At 34.9% G+C, this 24,003-nt stretch overlaps 1 pseudogene; it reads left to right on the top strand.

The window, feature by feature from the left end:
• Positions 1 to 14,062: 14,062 nt before the first annotated feature.
• Positions 14,063 to 23,772, top strand: LOC132034623 (26S proteasome non-ATPase regulatory subunit 13 homolog B-like; annotated as a pseudogene).
• Positions 23,773 to 24,003: the final 231 nt, after the last annotated feature.

The raw sequence follows: 24,003 nt of genomic DNA, 5'->3' as shown, positions 1-24,003 counted from the left end.
TTACGGCGGGCGGGGAGGAGCCTCGCCCTAATAACTACCCGGCCACTCCAATTTTATGTATTTCGGTGTAACTACGAATGGTAATTTACAAAATTACTATAGCTTACTAATTATAATTAAATGAAAGGGTAGTTATTATTAATAATTAGGTCTTAAAAAAAGCTACAACAAGTAAAAATTCCTTTAATATATAGCTTAAAGAGACCATTTCATGTCCTTGTGAGTTATTAAATGGACAATGCACCGCGTTAGACCGTATCTTGGGGGCGGTCTTTAATTTTTGGCCTCAAATTGATGGTCTTTATTTTTATTTTTATTTTACTTTTGTCACTTTAACTAGGGGTGTACATGGACCGGGTTGGTTCGGATTTTTTAAACACAAAACCAAATCAATTGCGTCGGGTTTTTAAATTTATACACCAAACCAAACCAATAAAATTCGGGTTTTTCAATCTCGGGTTTTCTCGAGTTATTCAATTTTCTCGGATTTTTCGGGTTTTTTTTCTTTTCTGAATAGTCTTGATACAAAACATATAACTTTTACTTCAAATATTTCTTTAGTCCTAATAAGATTCAACTATATAATTAAGGTGTTTCTTAAGAAAATAACACAAAATGCGAGACGAGTGATGACATGGTATTAAAATATTCAACAAAAGCTAATAAAATCGGTTAAAATAAATATTGCTAATTAACAAGCCATAAAGGAAATGACCATAATCTAAAAATACTAAGTCATGCTAAATTAAGTACGGCTAAATAAGTATTAATTACATGACAAATAAGAAAAACTTAAGTTATATGTATTTTCACTCTCTAAATCAATTATACAAAACTAAATAATAGATATCCAATATTATTGTCATTCCTAGTGGTAAATTGAATTTCTTTTGTTAGCATTAGTGTTGAATTGGTTTTGATTTGGACTTTATTTGAGTTATTAACATCCATAGGATATAAAACTTATTGACATTCAAAATTTTAAGTTCAAGCTGAATAATATGATACTAATAGATAAAAAACTACGAAAAAATTTAAGAAATATTTATAAATTACATTACAAATAAAAAAATTTATGTATAAAATATTTTAAAAATTGAATACATGTAATGTCGGGTTGGTTTGGTTCAGTTTGACTTTTTTTAGTTAAAACCAAACCAAACCAATTATGGTCGGGTTTTTTTTTTCAACACCAAACCCAGTCAAACCAAACCACTAGTCGAGTTTTTTTCTCGGTTTGACTCGGTTTATCAGTTTGGTGCGATTTGTCGGTTTACTTTGTACACCCCTAACTTTAACTAATAAAAAAGTGGCCAAAAATATACCTAACATTCTAGGTTCGAACCCCGTGAGAATTAAAAATAATTTTAAGATTTCATAGAATCTATGTCTATTCGAAAAAAGTCACATAGAAACTATGCCTTTTCCGGTATAGTTCTATAGGATAACTTAATTTCTACAGAATTATGTCGAACAAGGCACAATTTTCATGTAACTTTGCTTGAATAGGCATAGTTTATATGAAATCTTGTCTTGTGAAACTTTTTTTTTTGGACTCTACTTCGACTCGAACCCGTAATCTCTGGTATTGTACACTAGTGAATAAGGATACTTGTTATTAAATGTAAATCATGTATTAAGATTTGGCCAGCTGAACTCCATCAAAATTAACTTTTTTTTTTTTGCACGGATTGGCTTTCAAAGGCGATGGTCTTTAATTTTTTGGCCCTCAGATTGCTAGTCTTTAATTTTTATCCTTCACTTAATAAAGTGGCCAAAAATACCCTGAGACTCTTAGTTCGAACCCCACTTAGTAAAACAAAAAAAAAAACAGCAAGGCAAGGCTTCGCGAAAATTCTGCTAAGGCAGAATGTGCCTTAAGGCAAAAGTTTGCCTTGAGAAATTTTGCAATGCAGAATCTTTTTTTTTTTTTTTTTTTTTTACTCTCTTGTAATTCTACAATAACTTTTTCCCGAATAGGCCTAGTTTTGCTACGAAATTCTGCCTTACAATTTTTTTTTTACCGAGTCGGGGTTTGAGCAGAACCTTAAAATAATTTAGGCGAAGGATAAAAATTAAAGACCAGCAATTTGAAGGACAAAAATTAAAGATCATCCCCAAATAGGAACAATCGTGCAAATTGCCCCAAAATTAATTGGTAACATGAGCCCAATTCGGTGAGCCCAGTTAACCCAACTCAATACCTAAAGGACGGACCAAATCCATCCCTCTTCCTTCCCTTTGAACACACACACTTTACTTTTTGCAATCGTTCATTTATCTTTGTTCACCTCTCTTTTTATTTCAGTTCCCTAGATAAAGATGTATTTACTTGAATGTTACTATCATCTTTAGCCTTGATTTTCTGTTTCAGAAAAGGATTAAAAAAATACCCTAACTTACTTGATTTGGCTCAAATTTACCCTTCATTCATTCATTGGGCCATAAATATCCCCAAGGTTAAATTTTGGTTCATAATTATCCTACACTAACGCTCTGTTTGTATGGTTGTTACATATTATTTCATAATATATATGTGTTGTATTCTATTGTTTTGATGAATATAATATTTGAGTAGATTATATCATTTTTTTGTCATTGCATAATGCCACGCATCAGCAATTTGAAGGATAAACCTACAAAAAAATAGGATACAGGATAGAGCTACTATAAAAAGAAAAGTATAAATGATAAAATAAGATTACTAGATAATAAGTAAAAACAAAACGATAAGGTAACGATGCAATAACACTAAATCAATTGTAACACAAAATAAGATTTTTCATCTTTACATAACAATGGATTTCACGATATCATACATTATAATTGAAGTAATAATCAAAACAAACATTGTATTTAAACTAACAACTCAAAACAATACAATAGGTTATTGTTAGGTTTTTGGATGAGGTGTGAATGGGATATGGAAGAACTCAAAGTGGAGGGAAATGGAAAAGTTCCTTTTTACAAAGGAACTTTGTCCCTCATTGGTAGGGAAAAGTAATACTAGTGTGCTTATATCTAGAAGCACTTCTTCTAGCTCATAAAGAATTGAGACGAGAGTCTCCCCTCACATTGTCGTCGTCACTCGGCTCGTTTTCAAATTTGAATTTGGTCAAATGATTGATTGATATATTTTTTGGACAAAATTTATTTTATTAATATTAATTTTGTATTAACGTTTCATGATCGCTTTATAACGGTAATTTAATTGGGGAACTTACACAAATACTAGTAAATATACAACTATTTACAGAACTTACAACTATTTTTTAATTTACAGAATCTACAAAATATACCTATAAATGATAAAAAGAAAAAATCTTTAGATATGGTCAATTTAGTACAAATATGGTAACAAATTTATATAGGTTATGTTGTTTCCTTAATTGTCCCTACAAATTCTCATTTCCTACCTATCATTAATAATAGAATATTTAATATAACGAAGGCAACAGTCAATAGTGGCTAATGGGTATTTTGACTAATGAGAAATTGCAGCCCCCTAGGGTTGTGGGGGCCCCTTGGTTTTTCACAGATGTAGTGTTAATATAACATACTTTAAATTAATATATTTTATATTCTATATATGCATATATGTGCATCGATATACTATATTAATTCTTGCTACTAATTCTAGTTAATGGTCCTAAGTTTATCCTAAGCTTCCTAACCCAATCACTTTTGGAGAAGTAAACAATTTGAGTCGTTTTTCTTTGAAGAAAAAGAGAACAAGTACAAGAAAGAAAATGATGAAATGAAGAGGAAAAGAGAGATGGGCCTTTTGGTTGACTAGAGAGGGAATGGACCAAGTAATGTGTTTTTGATTTGGGCTTAATTTAGAGGAGTTTAATTTGGGCTGCTCATTTGGGTCCCCTTTAAATGAAGACTGATTTGGGATTAAAATTCTTGGATTTAAAAGGTTGTTTGGATTTAAAATTATAACCAAAAACTCGATCAATTTGTATTAAAGATTGCTCAATTAATCAATTAAGTTTCTTAATTTTTGACATAGTAAAATATTTATTTGCAAATATGGACTGTCATAATAATTAAATCGTAAATGGCCTTGCCACTGACAATTAAAAGTACATGCATGATTAAACACTTATTTTTTGGAATAATAACGTTTTTCAAATTGACAAATATATTTTGTAAATTGAGAAAATAACATGTAAACATACATATAATATTGTTTAGGATATTTTGTCAAATGAAATGACAAAATAACAACAAAACTAATTGGGAAAAATATTTTTGGCTTTGCAAATAGTCATTTTACTTTATTTAAAATTCAAGAGGCTCGACTAATTAATTAAACACGTGGAGAGTCGAATGACGAAATAAGGTCTGGATAAAGAATGCAAATACTTTACTCTTTTATCTTAAATCTACAAGTTTGCCCATAGTGAAGAGATCCTCTTTTGCATGTATTGAAAGATGTGAATTGTTGGTCAGTACACTCGAGATTTCTTGAATTACAGGGAATTCCACGGTCTTTGGAGTTGTCAAAGATTTGAACAATGAAAATAAATTTGGGGAAAGAACACACATGCCTTCTTAAACTAAAATAATTACTCATCATACCTCCAGAAAAATCAAAATTATTTTGGCCGAGATGCCCTCAAAATTATGATATCAACATGATATGTAAACATACTGAGATGGTATCATGGAGGACTGTTCCAATCCTTCTCTTAGTCCTTCATGATACCATCATAATATATAAATATACTGCGATAATATTATGGAGGAAGAAGTTTGGGCGAGGGGGTACGTCAGGTAAATGATTTTGGCTGGTTGGGGGTAAAAAGATTAGTTTAGGAGGAGCATGGGGTGGGGAATAATTTTGTATTTTAGGTGTTGTTTTCCCAATAAATTTAGCTAAGGGAAAATGACCTAATAATACTACTTAAGACTATATTACATAACATAAGGATACCTTTCCTTATTTAGAAAAAATACCAAAGAAAACTACAAAATATACCAGATTTGAAAAAATTAAAAGCCCACCCTTTTTCCGTTTTTCATATTCTATGTTTCATACGGAACAGATCTGCCCTCCACCCTCTATTCCCCCTTCTCCAGTTCTCTTTGTTTCCTCCTAGAAGTCCACTGTTGACTGTCCCGTGACCAAAACATCTCCCCCTCTTAGTTTTTCCACTGGTTGTCTCAAGTTTCAAATGGTTACAAAACAAAGACTAAGCAAGAGTTTCCGCACATCCAGACGGTATGTGTGTGTCGTTGAGTGCGTTTATCAATTGTCATTTTATTTTAATCCACGCTTCCCTTCTCCTTTCTCTCTCGTTTTTTGGTTGCGAAAGACGGACCGATGACTCCAAAAAGGAGAATATCAATTGCGATCGATTAATAGTAACCCTAAATCCTTCTTCTTTCGCGATTTCATGCCACGCTCCGGCGGTATCCGAAGAACATGCTGCATCTAAAAAAACAATACCCTACCTTTATTGTCAAAAACTTTAATTCTAGTCACGCACTTTTCATCGGGATTCGCTATTTCTTGGGGTAGCAATGATAAAGCTTTGTAGCTTGATGGTTGAAGCCCTACATGAGATTTAAAGCGTTTTTTTTTTTTCAAATTTCGAAGCGAGATTCAAATTTGCATTAAAGTTGTATGATAATTATATGGTGAGTTTGTATGAAAATTGTATATTAAGTTTTCTATATTGTTGTAGTTGTATTAAATTTGTATGAAAGTTGTATACAATGTTATTGTAGTTGTTTTAAATTACCAAAAAACTAACATGAACCTTAATACAAAATTTACACAGTTATATACACATTTCGTACCTTTTTATATAGTTTTCATATAGGAAAGATGTGAGAATTTTAATGTGAGAATTCTAAGTGTTGTGCACGATATACATATTTCATATAGTTTTCATACACAAAATTTTGAGCGTAATTTTTAAACTTTTGAGCGAGATATACACATTTCACACAGTTTTCATACACAAGTTTGAGAGGATTTTTTTGCATATGTTTTGTAAGAACTCTATCGTTATGTTTTGTACGCTAACAACATTTTTTTTTGTGCAGAGTACCTTTCAAATGCACTGGTCTTTAATTTTTCCCCTCAAATTGTTGGTCTTTAATTTTTGCCATTCGCCTAAAACTCTTAAGTTTCGGGTTCAAAACCCCACTCAGTCACAAATTTAAAAAAATTTCGTCGACAGAATCGAAATTCGTGAAGTAGAATTTAAATGGGCAGTGCGCAGTTTTGCCCAAAATTCACCCAATATAGTGAGTTTAAACCGCCTAAAGAGACAAATTTCCGCTCTGACGTTTAACCCCACTTGACAGCTTTATGTTCGCTATAAAAATTCGTCTACGAATTTTTTTAACTCGCAGCCGCAGTTCGAATCCCAAACCTCATGGTATTGTGCTTAATGATAAAAAATTAAAGCACTCACCAATTTAACAGAGTGAAAAATTAAAAAACCAACCCAAATATGATTCCCGCGAATTACTCTGCCATATTTCGTAAATACATAGGTCATTCTCCCCTGCTAAGCCCACGGAAGTCCACATTTAGCTTAGAATTCGGAGCAAAACAGCCCAAATTCGTCGGTCAATTGCCCATGGGTTTTTTGATTTGGGCTTAATTTAGATGAGTTTAATTTGGGCTACTCATTTGGGTCCCCTTTAAATGAAGACGGATTCGGATTAAAATACTTGGATTTAAAAGGTTGGTTCAATTATAACCAAAAAAACGATCAATTTGTATTAAAATCAATCATTCAAAACCCGATCAATATTGATTTGGAATCGTCATGAATTGATTGGTTTAATCAATTAAATTTCTTAATTTTTGACATAGTAAAATATTTATTTGCAAATATGGACTGTCATAATAATTAAACTGCAAATGGCCTTGCCACTGACAATTAAAAGTACAGGCTGATTAAACACTTATTTTTTGAATAATAACGTTTTTCAAAATTGACAAATATATTTTGTAAATTGAGAAAATAACATAAATTATTAATGTATAATATTGTTTAGGATATTTTGTCAAATGAAATGACAAAATAACGCCAAAACTAATTAGGAAAAATATTTTTGGCTTTGCAAATAGTCATTTTACTTTATTTAAAATTGAAGAGGCTTGACTAATTAATTAAACATGTGGAGAGTCGAATGACTTAAATAAGTGTCCTGATGGGAAAAATGCAACATTTACTCTTTATCTTAACTACATGTTTGCCTATAGTGAAAATATATATCCCTTTGCACGTGTCGAAAGATGTGAACTATTGGTCAAAGACATTCCTAGATTTCTCGACCACAGGAAAATTCCACGATCTTTGAAGCTGTTAAAGATCGGAACAATGAAAATAAATTTGGGGAAAGAATGCACGTGCCCTCTCAAACTAAAATAATTACCTGTCATACCTCCAAAAAAATCAAAATTATTTAGCCGAGATGCCCTCAAAATTATGATATCAACATGATATGTAAACAAAACATAATTTGTACGATCATCGGCGATTGCTTCAAATTTTTCTTACTTCACGATACCATTACGACATATAAATATCACAATATATCATTGATAATAATTTAAGCAGGCACGTTAGGTAACAAGCTGGGCGTGTTTGTGGTTGAAGATTGCCTAGTATATGTCGCTGCTGGGAATAATTTTATATTTTAGGGGTATTTGGTGTTGTTTTCCTAATAAATTTAGCTAAAAAATTGACCTAATAATACTACTTAAGATTTACATATATAAAGGACACTTTTCTTATTTACAAAAAAATACCAACAATATTACAGAATATACCAAATTCAAAAAAATTAAAAGCCTACCCTTTTTCTAATTTTCATGTTCTATGTTTCATACGGGACAAATCTGCCCTCCATCCTCTGTTCCTCTTCTTCCGTTCTCTTTGTTTCCTCCCAGAAGTCCACTGTTGACTGTCCTGTTATCAAAACATATCCTCCTCTTAGTTTTTCTCACTGGGTGTTTCAGTTTTCAAAGGGTTACAAGACAAGGACTAAGCAGTAGCTCTTTGGAAAGACGTCCACGGATATGTGTGTGTTTCATCAATTGTTGTTGTCTTTATTTTAATCCACCTTTCCCTTTCTCCCCTTTCTCTATTTCTGTTAGACTACGGATTGATGACTCCAAAAAGGAGAATTTCAATTGCGAGCGATTAATAGTAACCATAAATCCTTCTTCTTTCACGAGTTCATGCCACACTCCGGCGGTATCCGAAGAACACATGTCTAAAAAAACACCAATTCCGCCTTTTTTTCTCAAAGACTTTTAATTTAGTTGATGACCCTTCATTGGATTTGGTTATTTCTTGGGGTGGCAATGATAAAGCTTTGTAGTTTGATAGTTGAAGCCCTACGTGAGATTTAAAGTGTTTTTTTTTTTGTTTTTTAAATTTCGAAGCGAGATTCAAATTTGTATTAAAGTTGTATGATAATTGTATGCTGAGTTTGTATGAAAATTGTATATTAAGTTTTCTATGTTGTTGTAGTTATATTAAATTTGTATGAAAGTTGTAGAATGTTATTGTGGTTGTTTTAAATTTCCAAAAAACTAACATGAACCTTAATAAGAAATTTACACAGTTATATACATATTTCGTACCTTTTTATATAGTTTTCATATAGGAAAGATGTGAGAATTTTTATGTGAGAATTTCAAGCCATTACACAAGATACACATTTCATAAACAAAATTTTTGAGCCGTAAGAATTCTTTAAACCTTTGAAATGAGATATACATTTCACACAGTTTTCATACACAAGTTTGAGAGAAAATTTTCGCATATGTTTTGTATGACTCTATCGTCATGTTCTGTACATTGACAACATTTGTTTTTGTGCGGAGTGCCTTTTAAATGCACTGGTCTTTAATTTTTGCCCCTCAAATTGCTAGTCTTTAATTTTTGTCGTTCGCCTCAAAAAAAAAAAAGTTTCGAATTTGAACCCGCCTCGCCAAAAAATTTTAAAAAAAATTTCGTCGATAGAAATTTGATTCGCAAGGTAGAATTTTAAGGCAAAGGCATAGTTTTGCCCAAAACTCTACCCTAAGGTAGAGTTTGAAATCCTCCGCTAAAGCGTACAAAATTTTGCCTGCATGTCTGGCCCGAATAGGCCTAAGTTTGCTATAAAACTTTGCCTTGCGATTTTTTTTTTTTTTTTACTGAGCCGGAGTTTGAACCCCAAAACCTCTGCGTATTACAGGCGAAGGACAAAAATTAAAGACCACCAATTTGAGGAATAAAGCTTATTTCAAGTACTAATAAAGCATTCATTACAAACTCTTGTGCTCACTTATCCCAAGTATATGATGTTTTCCCTGAGCCTGTCTGTGTTGAATACGCTTTTTCCGTGTAGAATAAAGATTCTCTCTAAGAGTGTAGATGTGCGAAAAAGATCACTCCTAACTAACCGGTCAAGTGAAAGGAGCCCACTTACCCACTCTCTTTTCCCCCCATTGCTAGGAGCCTCGTCCTCTTGACTTGATATGTCAAGAACAAGATTGACTTGATATGTCAAGAACAAGAAGACTACAACCGATAATGGCAAGAAGACTACAACCGATAGTAGATCATCTTTTGCTTAAAAAGGCCCGCCCATCTCATATATATGAGAAAGGAAGCAGGCTTCTATTGATAAAGGAAGCCTGCTTCTATTGAGAAAGGAAGCAGGCTGATATTAATGGGGTGGGGAGTGGGCGTTCAGGGGTGGAGAAGAGACAATGAACTTGAAATGTCACTCATGTAATTTCTTTTTCCTACTTCCATAACTTGTTTTCCTAGAGTTTCGACCAATCAAACATGGGAAAATATTTTCCGAAAAATGTTTTCCTCCTTACCAAACACACCCTTACTGTTATAATAATATGTTGCATCTTCTATTGATATGAGCTATTCTGCCTAATTCTTAGACTGTTCCCCATTTATAAAACCAAAAAAAAAAGAATTTATGAATTTTGATCTTGCTTAGATTCGGATGGTGGCTCTATTTCATACAGGTTAATTCTTGTAGTTACATTTGTGTTCTCTTGTTGATTAAAAAAAATTCCTTGATTTGGTATTTCACAATTAAGGTATGTTGTTTATATGGGGAGTTAGAGATGATCAATTTTCTATTAAGCAAGTCTACTTGGGACTTTCTAAAAGTCAACTAAGTTGCGGCACTCCTAGATGGATATTCATAGCTATATGTGGAAGATTGTTGACTTGCTTGATGTCTTTGTTCCAATTATTCATAGTTCTACAATTGGCAGTATCTGGAGCAACATTAGTTAAATGTTTTAGCTATTAGTTAACTGCTTGCTGCGACTTCCTGAATTAGGGAGTGATGAAGAAGATGCTGATGTGGATTTTGAGAACAATGTACTTCTGTGGCTCCCTCCTGAACTAGAAGACGAAGTGGAAGATTATTTTAAGCTTGGTAATGATGATTATGGTGGTGATGCAACAGAATAGTGCAGACATTTAAGAAGATTGAATGAGGAGCGGAAAAAGACTTTACTGAAGAGTGTGGCTGATGACCACTTGAGGACTGTAGTATCTTTCCAGGTAGAAAACCTTGCCATAGGTGAGAAAGGTGAAAAGGTAGTTGGTCAAAGATTATTATGTCCGTATCACGGGAAGCTGCTACACTTTTGAAGTCAGACACAAGCAAAGGTATGGGAATTGGTAAAGGTGAAATGCATAGGACGAGTTCTAGTGACATGGTAGAACTAACTAAGTTCCTAATTTTCACCCATGATGTTTTTCAGCTGCTGCACTTAATTCTCGCCTTGGTGTTATTAGTTGGTGGTTTCAGTTCTGCTTACGAATAATGATACTCAAACCTTTGTTCTCTTCTTGTTTTCCCTTAATGGTGTTGCATTTATACATTTGAAGTGGATCTTTTCTCATAGAACAGTTTGCCTTACATATACTACGACGGTGAACAAAGTTGTTTGTTAGAAAAACTTGGCTCATAAACGAATACTGGCATCAAAAATAGAGAAGGCTAGTATATTAATCCTTGGAGGGGCTCTAGAATACCAGCCCGGCATCAACCTGTTCTCAAGTTTTGATACTTTTGTTTCAGTAGGTTTTGTATGGCGGAAATGCATAACCCAACAGGTCATCTCCATTTGTTTCCAGCAACTTACTTTGGTATCTATATACTACCTTTCCACCAACGTAAAAAGCAGATTGTATCGCGGTTTATTTTGACCATAGAGAGCAATTTTAGAAGAGATTAAAACTGTTGTTATACATATCTTTCTAGTTAATTTATAGGAAATATTCTGAGTAGATATCTAAAAGCTCCTTGCTCTGAGGCCTTGTAGAAACTAAAAGGCTGCTATCACGTTCAATAAGGTATTTTCTCCTATGCCAAGTAGAACAACCTTCGAAACTAATTATTGCCATGAGAAAAGTCCAACGTTTGTGTTCTTTTTTAGATTTCATGCACTAATGTTTGTTTCTCTCCTCGCAAGTTGATAGCTCATAAGCAATTCAACAATTTGCTTCTAGTAATTTCTTATAAGTTCACTTCTCTGATATAGATAAAAAAGAACAAATGGAAAAGGCTGAGGAGAAAGAACAGTTAAAGAAAAATAATAAAGACAAGGATTAAAAGGAAGCTGAGGAGAAAACTGAAGTTCAAGAAGAAGTTGTGAAGAGTGGATCCATGGTAAGATTGGCCACCTGGAAGACTCTTCTTCTGTAAAGGTTAATTATTTCATCTTTATAGCTGTTACATTATTAGATGATGTTAAACACATACAAAAGTAGGTTAGGGTATCAGAATATTTTATGGAAGTATATAGTGGAACTTGGGAAAAGAGTTCTAATTTGCTGAATGATTGTTTCCCTTCACATGTTTTAGGCATTTGAGTCTCCACATCTGTGTTTCACTCTAGATAGACCATTGCTTTTGCATTTACGATTTTAGAAAGTAATCTTTTTTCATGGGTATAAAACTTGGTATTCCTTACTTGATTCTTCCACGGAAATGTTTATCAGAAGTAGGTGGGTTACACATCTTCCCCATGCTTAAAAGGGATTAGAAAAATTGATATAGACAAAATGCCGCATCTATACAATTGCCATAAAAGCAGAAATACAATTGTTTAACAAACTTCTAGGTGTAGGAGGATCTTACTATTATATTTCATTGTTCCAGCATGTGCTGCTAGCTCTTTGATTGTAGGGATTAGATGCCTAATAAGGAAGTGAAGATGTGAAGAAAGTCTTGTGTCGACCTTAACAAGAGTAGATAGTGCAGACATTTAGCTTATTGGGAAACCTTTGTGATAATTTCCACCAAGTTCTGGAGTCTTTATAGGACAAAATGACCTAAATGCACATTCACTTTCTTTCTAATCTAAGAGAAAGGCACTATGCATTATATTTCTCTGCGTTATATGTTCCTGAACACTTAGGTTACAATACGTACAATAATTGATCCACCAAAGACTCTTCCTATGCACACCTGTTCTTTATGTGTCAAATTTTGGGAACCATATTCAAAGAAGTAATAGCGGAATGCTTCTTTCCTGATGGAGACTGCAGGAATCTGCTAATTATGAAGTCTAGGAACCTACAAAACCACCTTCCTTTTCAAATGGAAGATTCTGTTGAATGGAGCATCTAGTACTGGGAATTAGATACATGCAAGAAAAGGGGCAAAAAGGTATGCTTCTCCTTCTGAACACCCAAACAGGAAGTAATTATACATGTTTCTTTAGTTTCAGTTTGTTCAGTTGTACACGTACATGCAATTAGTTGAGGATACATATTATCATATCAGACTAACTATAGCTTGTCTTGACAAAAGGAGATAATCGAACGTCTTGAAGTTTCTAAATCTCGTTGCTTTATCAAATCTAGTGTTGTCAAAGGCGCGCTTAAGCCCTGAAGCGCTCAAAATATGTTAAGCACTTCACATAACTTTAGTGTCATCATCAAGGCTCCAAGACATACTTTTCCTTGCCAATGAGCCTCTCTTAAATAGATGACACTAGATAATTGATATTTCACTTTATCATTATGTTTTTTACAATTTGTTAGTCCATGTATTTGTTATTCATGCTTATTATTATTAGTCTCGGGCTAAACATATATGTGTTTTTATTTTTGCACCATTGCGCTTTTTTCATTAAAGCCTACGCTTTATTTACACTTTGCGCTTAAAGCCCCAGCTGACCTTAGAGCTTTTTTGTGCTTTTCGCTTTTGATAACATTGATCAAATCCTCTGCTGCTAATGGTTTTTCTTCTTACTTGTCTGTCAAGCCATGTCATGAGCTTCTTTAAAGTTGTAGTCGCTAGAGTTGCTTTAGTGGGGGCCAAATTCCTCTATACATATGATGTATGATACAGCATATCATGTGAACATACAGAGTCAATATGAGTTTAGAAAGTAAAAAGCTATGTCTCAAATGCTATATATGTTAGTGATGGATTAAGTTTATAACTAAGAATAATATTACGGATCTGCTCCAGTCTATTTGGATAGGCTTATGGTAACTTTGCTTGTTGGCTGTAGTAGTCTGCCCGTTGTATTAGTCAAGATGCGCTGAGCTGTCTCAATGCTGTAATTACTAATGAAAAAAAGTAGTACTAAATACTAGTTAGAATAATATAGGAATCATGGTTCCGTACTTCCAATTACTAAAGGAACTACTTTCAGTACATGGTGAATATACTGCAATGAATGTATCAATTACATATCCCCCAAAAGAATTCTTATCCATCTAAATGTGTGTTTATCAAGATAACTAAAATTATTTAGTATAAAATCTTGTTTTGGATTCATTCTCCACGAGTGGTGCTGTTTTTGGAGATTATCCTATATCACTATATGTGTTCGTTGTTGCATATGAGTTTGTACCTTTCTCTTCTTGCAATGTACTTGTACCGTGTTACATTTGTGCGCACTTGATGCTGAAGAGCATTACTTAAACAAGTGGTTGTTTAATTATAGTGTTTGCATATAGCATCTATCTTCTCTTTATTTAGGCGGGTGACGCACTAATACAGTTGTATCACAAACTTCATCACTGATTTTGAGACAATGATCAATCTTCTCATGTTTGCACATTTTGCGGACATTGTTTCTCAGCGATACCCCAAGAAAGAAGCTGCTATAGGTTTCCTTGAAGGAGTGACGGAGAAACTTCATAATACTAAAGAGGTATAGATAGAGGAGCTGATTCTTTATATTAAGATGCAGATTGCCCTATTTAAGCTTGAGCAAGGGGATCCAAAAGAGTGCCAAAAGCTTTTAGACCAGGGGAAAACTACACTTGACAGTATGACTTGACAATGATCCATCTGTCTATGTGAGCTATTATTGGGTTTGATCTCAGTACCATAAAGCTCGCGAGGAGTTTGCCGAGTTCTATAGAAGTGGTCTTCTTTAACTTGCATACACTTCAGTGGAATCTCTTTCTGACTCATATAGGCTGGTATTTGTTATTTCTTATTTTGTCTTTTTTTTCTTTCTAAGGACCAATCTAATAGTTTTTCCATCATAACTAGTTGGATTATGATTCCTGTATATCGATCTTCCTTGCCGCAATTCACTTCTTTGTATTACTCAACTAGTTTCTTATCGATTATCAATATGTTAAATTATTTTACTGAAATATGGCTAACCATTGGGTCAAATCACAGTCAGTCCTCACCTTTTAATTAGCTCTCTAGAAAGAGAACTTGAAAATGAAATTGTTCTTTCTGTATACACCCCCCCCCCCCTCCACACACACTAGTGTGGTGTTTCCCAAGGTTAAAAGTTAAAACAGGTTTATATTTGTGCCTACAGTTGGCTGTATCTCCAACTATCTAGTTAGTATCAGAGACTAGTGATGGACAAAGCTCCCAGTGCTGTTATTAGGTTACCTAACGTTAATAACTTTTGTTTAGTGGTGGAAAATCATCATCGTTTCCTCCCTAATTCGGGAAAAAAAACATGGTTGTTTTTGCATCCTTACTGCAGTAATGTCTCTGAGGATGTCTGAAGGAATGTTTTTTCTTTCCTTACACAGGAAGCTTTATAGTGCAGAGTATCTTTTGAAGGTCTTAGTTTAAATTTTTTGATGGTGATTGCTAGTGGATCTTATTCTCTAAAATGTTGTTTATTATTTCCATAATTCTCCATAGAAATTGATTGCAATGTTGAAGGAACCTGAATTCTCATCGAGGAGATCAACATTATCTGCCTGATAAAAATTATCTTCAGGTACTGTGGTAGTTTTGCAGATAATGAAAGTTATCATTACTTGTGTTGCTGGGATTGTCACCGAAGCTGCTAGCGAAAACATAAAATAAAGAACACAAGATTTAACGTGGTTCAGATCAAAATAATCCTACGTCCACCAGAGACAGTTGCCTTTGTATTATTAACAAAGGAATGGGAGATTTCCCAATTACACTTAAGAGAATTGTTCTCTCAACTCTCTACTCACTACAAAAGATTGTATTAATTTTGGGATGCTAAACAAGGAAGAATTGTCTCTCATTTTATAGGCATAAAATGACTTGGGCTCCAAGTTTGCCACACGAGCTCTTTAATTCTCCTCCACATCTTAGCATTCTTCGTCTAAAGAATACATCCTTTGGCTCCAAGTATCCTTTGACTCCATGTAATTGAGCATCCTTTTTGGGGCCCAAGAATAAAAATCATCCAACACATGAGTTTTTCTATCACATAACAAAAACCAACTCTTTCAATCTCCACCTTGGTTTGCGTTCCGAGCATGCGTATGAAAAACTACGGCCAAAACTTCTAAGCTTACTGGGCAACCCCGTTGTAAGAAACAAGAAGAATCAAACCATTGTTGAACATACCACCTCCACCTAACAACTGTTCTCTCGGAGTTACATAAGTTAATGCGTACTCTCGTTAAGTCCTTGCAATGTGCAAACTTAGCGAGCGGGACTATCTTGGTTAACATTTCTGCAGCGTTATCGTCTTTGATAACCTTCATGACCTTGATAGTTCCCTCTTCAACAACATCTCGAATGAAATGAAATCTGACATCAATGTGTTTAGTGCGCTCATGAAATCTCGATTTTTAATCGGATGAATAGCACTCGACTATCACATCTAAGGGTTAATTCTCGCGTTGAACCAAACTCAATTTCGTTACCAAACCTTTCAAACAGAAGATAAACTTCTTCATCGCCTCATTTCTTTGCCGTATGTATTCCCCCGCTCGTCGTAGACAAAGCGACAATTGACTGCAAAGTCGATTTCCAACTAACGGCACTGCCAACAAGAGTAAAGATGTATCCAATTGTGGACCTCCTTTTGTCAAGATCCCCTGCATAGTCGAATCTACATGTAACCGAATTGAAATACCTCCACCACCTCAAAGGTCGGACCAACATCGAAGCTCCCCGAGATATCTCAATATCAGCACCTGACTTTCTTCCCCAATGCCTCTCTCCCGGGTTGGACATGTATCTCGCTTACCACACTTACAAATTGAGCAATATTTGGACGTGTGCATACCATAACATACATAATGCTACCAAGCTATGGCGGCATAAGGAACCTTGACATATACTCCACCTCAATCTTGACTGAGGCATTTGTAACTCTGAAAGTTTAAAATGAGGAGCTAACGATGTACTTACAGGCTTGCACATATGCATATTGAATCTCTCGAGAACCCTTTCAATGTACCTCTTCTGAGAAAGATGCACAACACCATCTTCTCTTGAAATCTCCATACCAAGAATTTTCTTTGCAGCTCCCAAATCCTTCATGTCAAATTCCTTACTTAACAGTTTCTTTGAAGCATTTATCTCAAAAGAATGTTGTTAGCACCAATAAGCATATAATCAACATACAACAATAAATAAATCATTGAGTTACCGACATCTTCTTGTGATACACACAAACTATCAAATGCACTCTCGAGAATTCAAATGTAGTCATGAATGCATCAAACCTTTTGTACCACTTTGTCTGTGGGATTGCTTCAAACCATACAAAGACTTCTTCGGTTAACGCATACATGATCTTCTTTTCCCTCGGCTAGGAAACCTTCAGGCTGATCCATATAGATTGTCTCTTCTAGATCACCATGTAAGAAAGCAGTTTTGACATCAAGCTGTTGAAGCTCTAAGTCGAAGTCTGCAACCAATGCTAGTAGCACGTGAATTGAGCTATGATTCACGACTGGAGAGAATATCTCATTGTAGTCAATTCCCTCCTTCTGACTGAAACACTTTGCAACCAATTTCGCCTTGAACCTAGCATCTTCCACTTCTGGAATTCCCTCTTTCTTTTTGTAGACCCATTTGCATCTAACTGCCCTCTTCCCTTTTTTGCCTTTCCACTAAGACCCATGTCTGATTCTTGTGAAAAGACTCTATCTCTTCAGTCATGGCTAACCGCCATTGTACAACATCCTTGCAAGAAATTGGTTCAACATACGAGGAGGGCTCCAGATCCTTAATCTCTTCTTCTGCAGTTACGAATGCAGATGCAATCATGTTTGCTTGATCTATAAGGCGTTCAGGTCTACCTTTTCTCCCTTCCTTCGCAATTGTGTATAGTTCATTAACAACAAGTTCTTCAAGATCTACATCTTTTGACTCATCTTTAACCTGAGTCTCTTGATCCTTTTCCTTGGTAAGCTCCACTGGAAGCTCCACCTGCTCATTGTTCTCGTTTCCTGAAAACTCCACGGAAACTTTACGGGGATCAAGCATAGAGGATTCATCAAAGGTAACATCTCTACTAACTATAAATTTGAGTAGAGACAAACACCAAAGTTTGTACCCTTTTACTCCATCCGCATAGCCTACGAATATGGCCTTCTTAGCCCTTGATTCAAGCTTTCCTTCATTAACATGATAATAAGCTAGACACCTAAATACTCATAAGTATAAATAGTTAGAGGGTTCACCTGACCATACCTCATTCGGAGTCTTAAAGTCAATAGTCGATGCTGGAGATCGATTGATAATATGGGGCGATGTATGAATGCTTGACCCCAAAATACTTTGGACATTTTGGCTTGTGAGGAGCATACAACGAGCCTTTTCAAGAAGAGTTCTATTCATCCTCTCTCGCAACTCCATTTTTTGTGGGTGTGCTCACGATCCTATGTCTTGAGATTCCATGAACCTTGCAAAAATCATTAAACTTTTCGCTGCAAAACTCCAAGCCATTATCTGTGCGAATATACTTGATTTTTCGCTCCATTTGATTTTCAACCAAAATCTTCCACTCTTTAAATGCTTCAAAAGCATCACTTTTTGCCTTCAAAAAACGCACCCAAACCTTTCGTAAGAAATCATCAATAAAAGTAAGAAGATACCTTTTTCCGTCCTTCGATGGAAGTTTAGAGGGACCCCATAAATTTGAATAGATATAGTCTAGTACCCTTCCGGTCTTGTGCTTGCCAGTGCTGAAGCTGACCTTCTTCTGCTTCCCTAGAAGGCAGTGCTCATAAAATTCAAGTGTGCTGATCCTCTCACCTTTTAAAAGGTTACGGTTGCTCAACATCTCCAGTCCACGTGCGCTCATATGACCTAATCTCATGTGTCATAAGAGCCTTGTCATCATTAGATAACTGCACTGTAGATGCATTTGCAGAGCCAACAATGGTGCTTCTACGCCAATGTGTAAAGGTCATCCTCCATCTTGCCTTTTAGCATGACTAAAGAACCTTTAGTCACCTTCATAGTTCCTCCTTCGCTCATGTACTTGTAGCCTTGTTCATCCGAGTACCCAGTGACGTAGATCAAATTCTTCTTCAATCGGGAACATGATGGATTGTGTAATAGTCCTCACGCCTATCATGGCAGCTAACCCGAACTCAGCCATTGCCAACTATTGCACAAGTTGCATTATGCCCATTACTACGGTTCCTCCACTTTTCTCATAGCTGCTAAACTAGTCTTTTCGGAACGTCATATGCAGAGTACAAGCAGAGACTAACACCCATTTGTTTCCATAACTTCCATTATTGTTCGATGTTGTAAGCACATAATCATTATCAGAATCATGTACCTGTTCAATTGTGGATGCACTCGCCTTTTCCTTGGACTTTGACGTTGGGCAATCTCGTTCAAAGTGCCCTTCTGCTACCCGCCCCCAACAATGCGCATTCTTCTTATTCACACGAGACTTTGATTTGTGCTTTAATTTGCTCCTTCCCTCGTTGCTAGTCCCGTCTCTCACAAAGAGCCCACTTGCCTGATTATCTTTGTCTCCTTCAAAATGCCTCCTCACATCACTAGAGTTAAGTGCTTGCCGCACTTGCTCAAGGTTGATAGGCTCCTTGCCATACATCATTGAATTCTCGATATCACGATATCCTAAAGTCAATGAAAATAGCAAAGCACGTGCAAGCGTCTCCTCGTCCTTTTTAATTCCTGCAATCTATAAGTCCGTGACAAGTTTATTGAACACGTCTAAATGATCTTGTAACGAAGTACCTGACCCCATCTTAAATGTGTGAAGACGCCGTTGTAACTTGTTGTCACCGATCGGTCCTGGTAAAGCCCTTGTAGCTTGTCCCATAACTGTTTGGCTGTCTCTTCGGTACTTGTACTCACTTCACAAAGTACGTTAGGTGCAAGGGACAGTTGGATTACACTCAATGCATCCCCTTCAATCTTCTCCTTGTCGGAAGCCGATGTACCATCGGGATACTTTCCGTCAATAGCATGGATTGAACCTTCCCTCCGCAGTAACGCCATCATCTGGATTTTCCAGCTATTGAAGTTGTTGCGCCCACTGAATCTATCGATTTCAAACTTCATGGAACTCATCTTTGTCGTTCTTCCTCCTAGGATCTTTAAAGATTCCTAATGCTCTGATACCAATTGTTAGCGGAAATGTAAAAGAAAGAACATAAGATTTAACGTGGTTTGGATCAAAATGATCCTACGTCCACCAGAGAACAATTGTCTTTATATTATTAACAAAGGAAGGGGAGATTTCCCAATTACACTAAAGAGAATTGCTCTCTCAACTCTCAACTCACTACAAAGGATTGTATTAATTTTGGGATGTTAAACAAGGAAGAATTATCTCTCATTTTATAGGCATAAAATGACTTGGGCTCCAAGTGTGCTACATGAGCTCTTCAATTCTCCTCCACATCTTAGCATTCTTTGGCGCCAAGAAATACATCCTTTGGCTCCAAGTAATTGAGCATCCTTTAGCTCCAAGTAATAGAAAATCATCCAACACATGAGTTTTTCTATCACATAGCAAAAACCAGTTCTTTCAGAAGCTTTGGACAATACATTTGCATGCAGTCGCCTAGTAGATGATAGAACCATATATCCTCCTGAATATGATTGCAGAGCGCACAAAGCTAAGTGTGGAGGATGTAGAATTTCTACTCATGAAGTGCCTTTCTGTAAGTTCTTGTTAGTTAAATTAGTATTTAACTTCTGTTATTCACACCAGCTTCCATCAACCTTGGCAGGCATAATAAATCTGCATCTTTATTGTATTATTAGTTGATATCAGCATCTACCTACAGGTTGAGAAATATATGTTTTTCCCCTTGTGTTTTTGTAAGTTCCTGTTGGTAATGCTATTTATCATATTACACTAAAAGTGAGAAGCCCATAGTTTAAAGTTATTTTATGAAAATACCCTCAAACTAAAATTACTACTACAAGTTTATGGCAGTAAAATTTGTTCAACTTCCCAGTTTAATTCTTGATAAAGTGAGTGTCTTATTTAATGACATCATATTAAATACTAAATAAAGTCTGTAAATAAATATTTACTTGGAAAACATACCTTCTAACATCTTACGGCTCTTCATCTTCTACACTACAAAGCTTTACAGTTTTCCGGATGAATTATACATCATTAGAACATTAATAATAGGGTGAATGGGATTTAATGAAATCCTATGAAATTCTAAACAATTCCTAAACTGAACAGTTATTAGGATAAAGGAATGTTAGCATCTTACGGATGAATTATACTTTACATAAATAAATCATTAATTGGGTGTATGGGATTTAATGAAATCCTATTGAATTCCAAATAATTGCTATTACTTCCTCCGTTGCAAAACCTTTGATTTTCTTTAGCTAATAAACTAAACTAATGATGAATTATCTTACCTGATATATTAAATTCTGCCCATTAATTAGCATCTATATATGGACACAAAAAATATGTCTATCCTTCACCATTTGCAGAACAATTGAGCATAGATGCAAACTTATTATGTATGTAAAGCTTTTCTTTCTGCCTTCTTCCATGGTGGCCTCTCCTAGGTAATTGTTTTTCTTGTCACTTCACGTATATATCTAATCTCTCTCTTCATGTTAGTAATTTAATCATTAACAGTCTTTATCCTAATTTTCTTTTGTTTCTCCATCTTTTTCCCTTTCTAACTTGATATTTTCTGGGAAAGTAGTACACTAAAACATGCGAGTGGAAGTTGATCTATGCAGGTAAACACTTCCATGTTTAAAACTCTTCACTTTTGGCCATTATATTAATTGTACAAAATATTTACAAAGAAGAAACATGAATTTAATATATATTACCTGTTACGAATCAAATAAAACAACTAATTATATCAAAAGATGTTGGAATCATATTTGTATCCGGAGCGCAACACAACTCTAGAACATGGGCAAGATATATTGCCGCAGAAAACAACCACTTTTTCCGTCCAATTATAATGCAATAAGTTACAATAGATATTTGGTTCCTAAGTTTCTTTTGGTTTTAGAAACTTTAATGCTATGCGACAAGTCTTATTACTTTTGGTTTTAGAAACTTTAATGCTATGCGACAAGTCTTATTACACTTTTTGGAACACAAAGTACTTTGATTACTTCCTTTATTTTTTTTTTTTTTTTTGGATACATTTCCTTTTCTTTTTAATGAAGTATGCTTTCAATATTCTTTTGCGATAATATTGTACAGAAATTCCCACTTCTCATCGCGATAAACGTTGTTGAATGGTGGCCTTCAAGTTTTGGTCCATCATATCATGTTATAATTTCAGCCATTCTTTTAACTACCGAGAGATATAGTGGGATGGTTGAGATCTCTCCATTCTTAATTAAGCAATGCTTCCGTGCTCTACCTCAGAAATGAAGAACATTTCAGTTGAAACCACTTTACCCTTTTGTGGGGTAAAAAAATTTGCAGATGCAATAGCCCATATGGATACTTTGAATTTCCTCACGGGGCGAAAGGGTGAGATTAGGAATACCGGACATTAAGTGAACTAATTTTGTGTCATGTGAGATCAAGAACTTGACGTGTTGTGAATGAATTAGTTATTTTCTTGCCTTCTGAATTGTGTGAAGTTCTCAAGTTTCATCTTTTTTGCTTTTGTTATTTTGAGTTGTAGACATCCTATTTTAGTGAGGATGGTTCGATCTTTGTTCAATTATTACAGATGAATCATCTTGATAAGCTTAATTCATGATTGAAAGTTTATGTATGAAAAAAAGAATTACTATTACTTCTCTTCACATTTAGAATAACTTCTCTTTAATTTATACCATTGGTATTATGTAAGAGCTTGGAAGTACTAAGATTTTGCAAACACCAAAGATCCTTCGAGGTGAAATAAATCATTATTTTTAAATCACTTGGACGATGATCTTTTTTCTTTTTTCTCTTTTTACTTTCTGAATTTGTTTCATTTTCATAATTTAATAAGGTCAGTTTTCACTTTCACTGTACAATGGACATATAAAAGAATACACCCATCATGTTACTCAAAAATTTCGACCCCACAAATGACTATAATGGCACAAGAATGATATATAAAGGCTTTCATGACAACGTCTTATATTTTGAAATAATTAGCTGCCACTGTGCAACAAAGAATATGTCTAGTTTAAGAACATAATTATCATCCCTTGAAAATGAAGGATATCCTTTCAAATACATTCTGAAGTCATTTATTGTACGTCTTTGCTTTGCATATAATTAACAAAGTACAAGGCCACATAAGAACTAATTGTGGCTCGTATTTGACGGAACATGTCTTCTCCCATGAACAATAAAAGATTGCACTTTCAAGAGGGATATTAATGTCCACAACAACGTCGGTCGGAAAAGAAGTCATTTGCATATATAGACTGATTGTTCATCCTTTTTAACTTATATTTTTTCCACTAAAAAGTCTGTGATACTCATTACAATGTGGTTTTAGTATGACTTATACGAATGCACAAGTTGCATGACACACGCAGTACGGGGCGTGTCCAAAACTAGTTCAAAGAAAAGAATAAAGAGGTGTTTGGATGTTTTTGTTCAGTGTAGCATTCATACCCTTCCTTTCCTTTCTCCTCTCTATTTTTATCTTAAACAGCTTTGTTACAACATTTTCCTTTTATGAGAATAGTGACCTGGGATTTTCATTAGTTAATTCTACTTTTTGGGTTGGGTAATGCAGACCCTAATACCAACAGCAGAATGCTAGTAATGAACAATAGTAAACAGAGAGTGTTTATAATCCCCTAAATTTTCTTCTTGCACATTTTTATGCTGCATGTCTTCCTCTTGATGAAGTTCATGTCTTTATCACGGTTGGTTTAATGTTGTCCTCCTGTAGATGCATCTGATTGAGGGAATAATTGATCAAGTCGAACGAACAGTTTATGTGTCCTGGACGCAACAAGACTTTTCGGAATTCCTCAAATCAAGTCATTGAGGGTTAGGCTAGACAACTGGGTGGATAAAGTACACACAGCTTTGTTATCCTTGGAGGCTGAAACTCCTGATCTAGTTGCAGCATAGTCTTTTAGTTTTTCCAGTGCCCTTTCTCCGTAATAGCTGTGCCTCTCTATTTTAATGTTACTGCTTGCTGAGAAGCTAGGGACAGTAGTCTAGTTTTCGTAGGCCTTTATTTGTATGCCCGGGTTTATGTTGCGAAACTATTGATCACATTGGATTTTTTTCACGTAGAGTGCTTGTTCTTGTATTTGATTACTTTTTAATTCACAGTAATGACATTCCAATGGGAGACATGCAGCCCAGTTGTGAAATGA

This window comes from Lycium ferocissimum, chromosome 10 (assembly GCF_029784015.1).
Source record: "Lycium ferocissimum isolate CSIRO_LF1 chromosome 10, AGI_CSIRO_Lferr_CH_V1, whole genome shotgun sequence".
Classification (NCBI taxonomy): domain Eukaryota; kingdom Viridiplantae; phylum Streptophyta; class Magnoliopsida; order Solanales; family Solanaceae; genus Lycium; species Lycium ferocissimum.
Note: the sequence above shows the minus strand (reverse complement) of the source record. Positions and strands in the feature narration are given on the sequence as shown.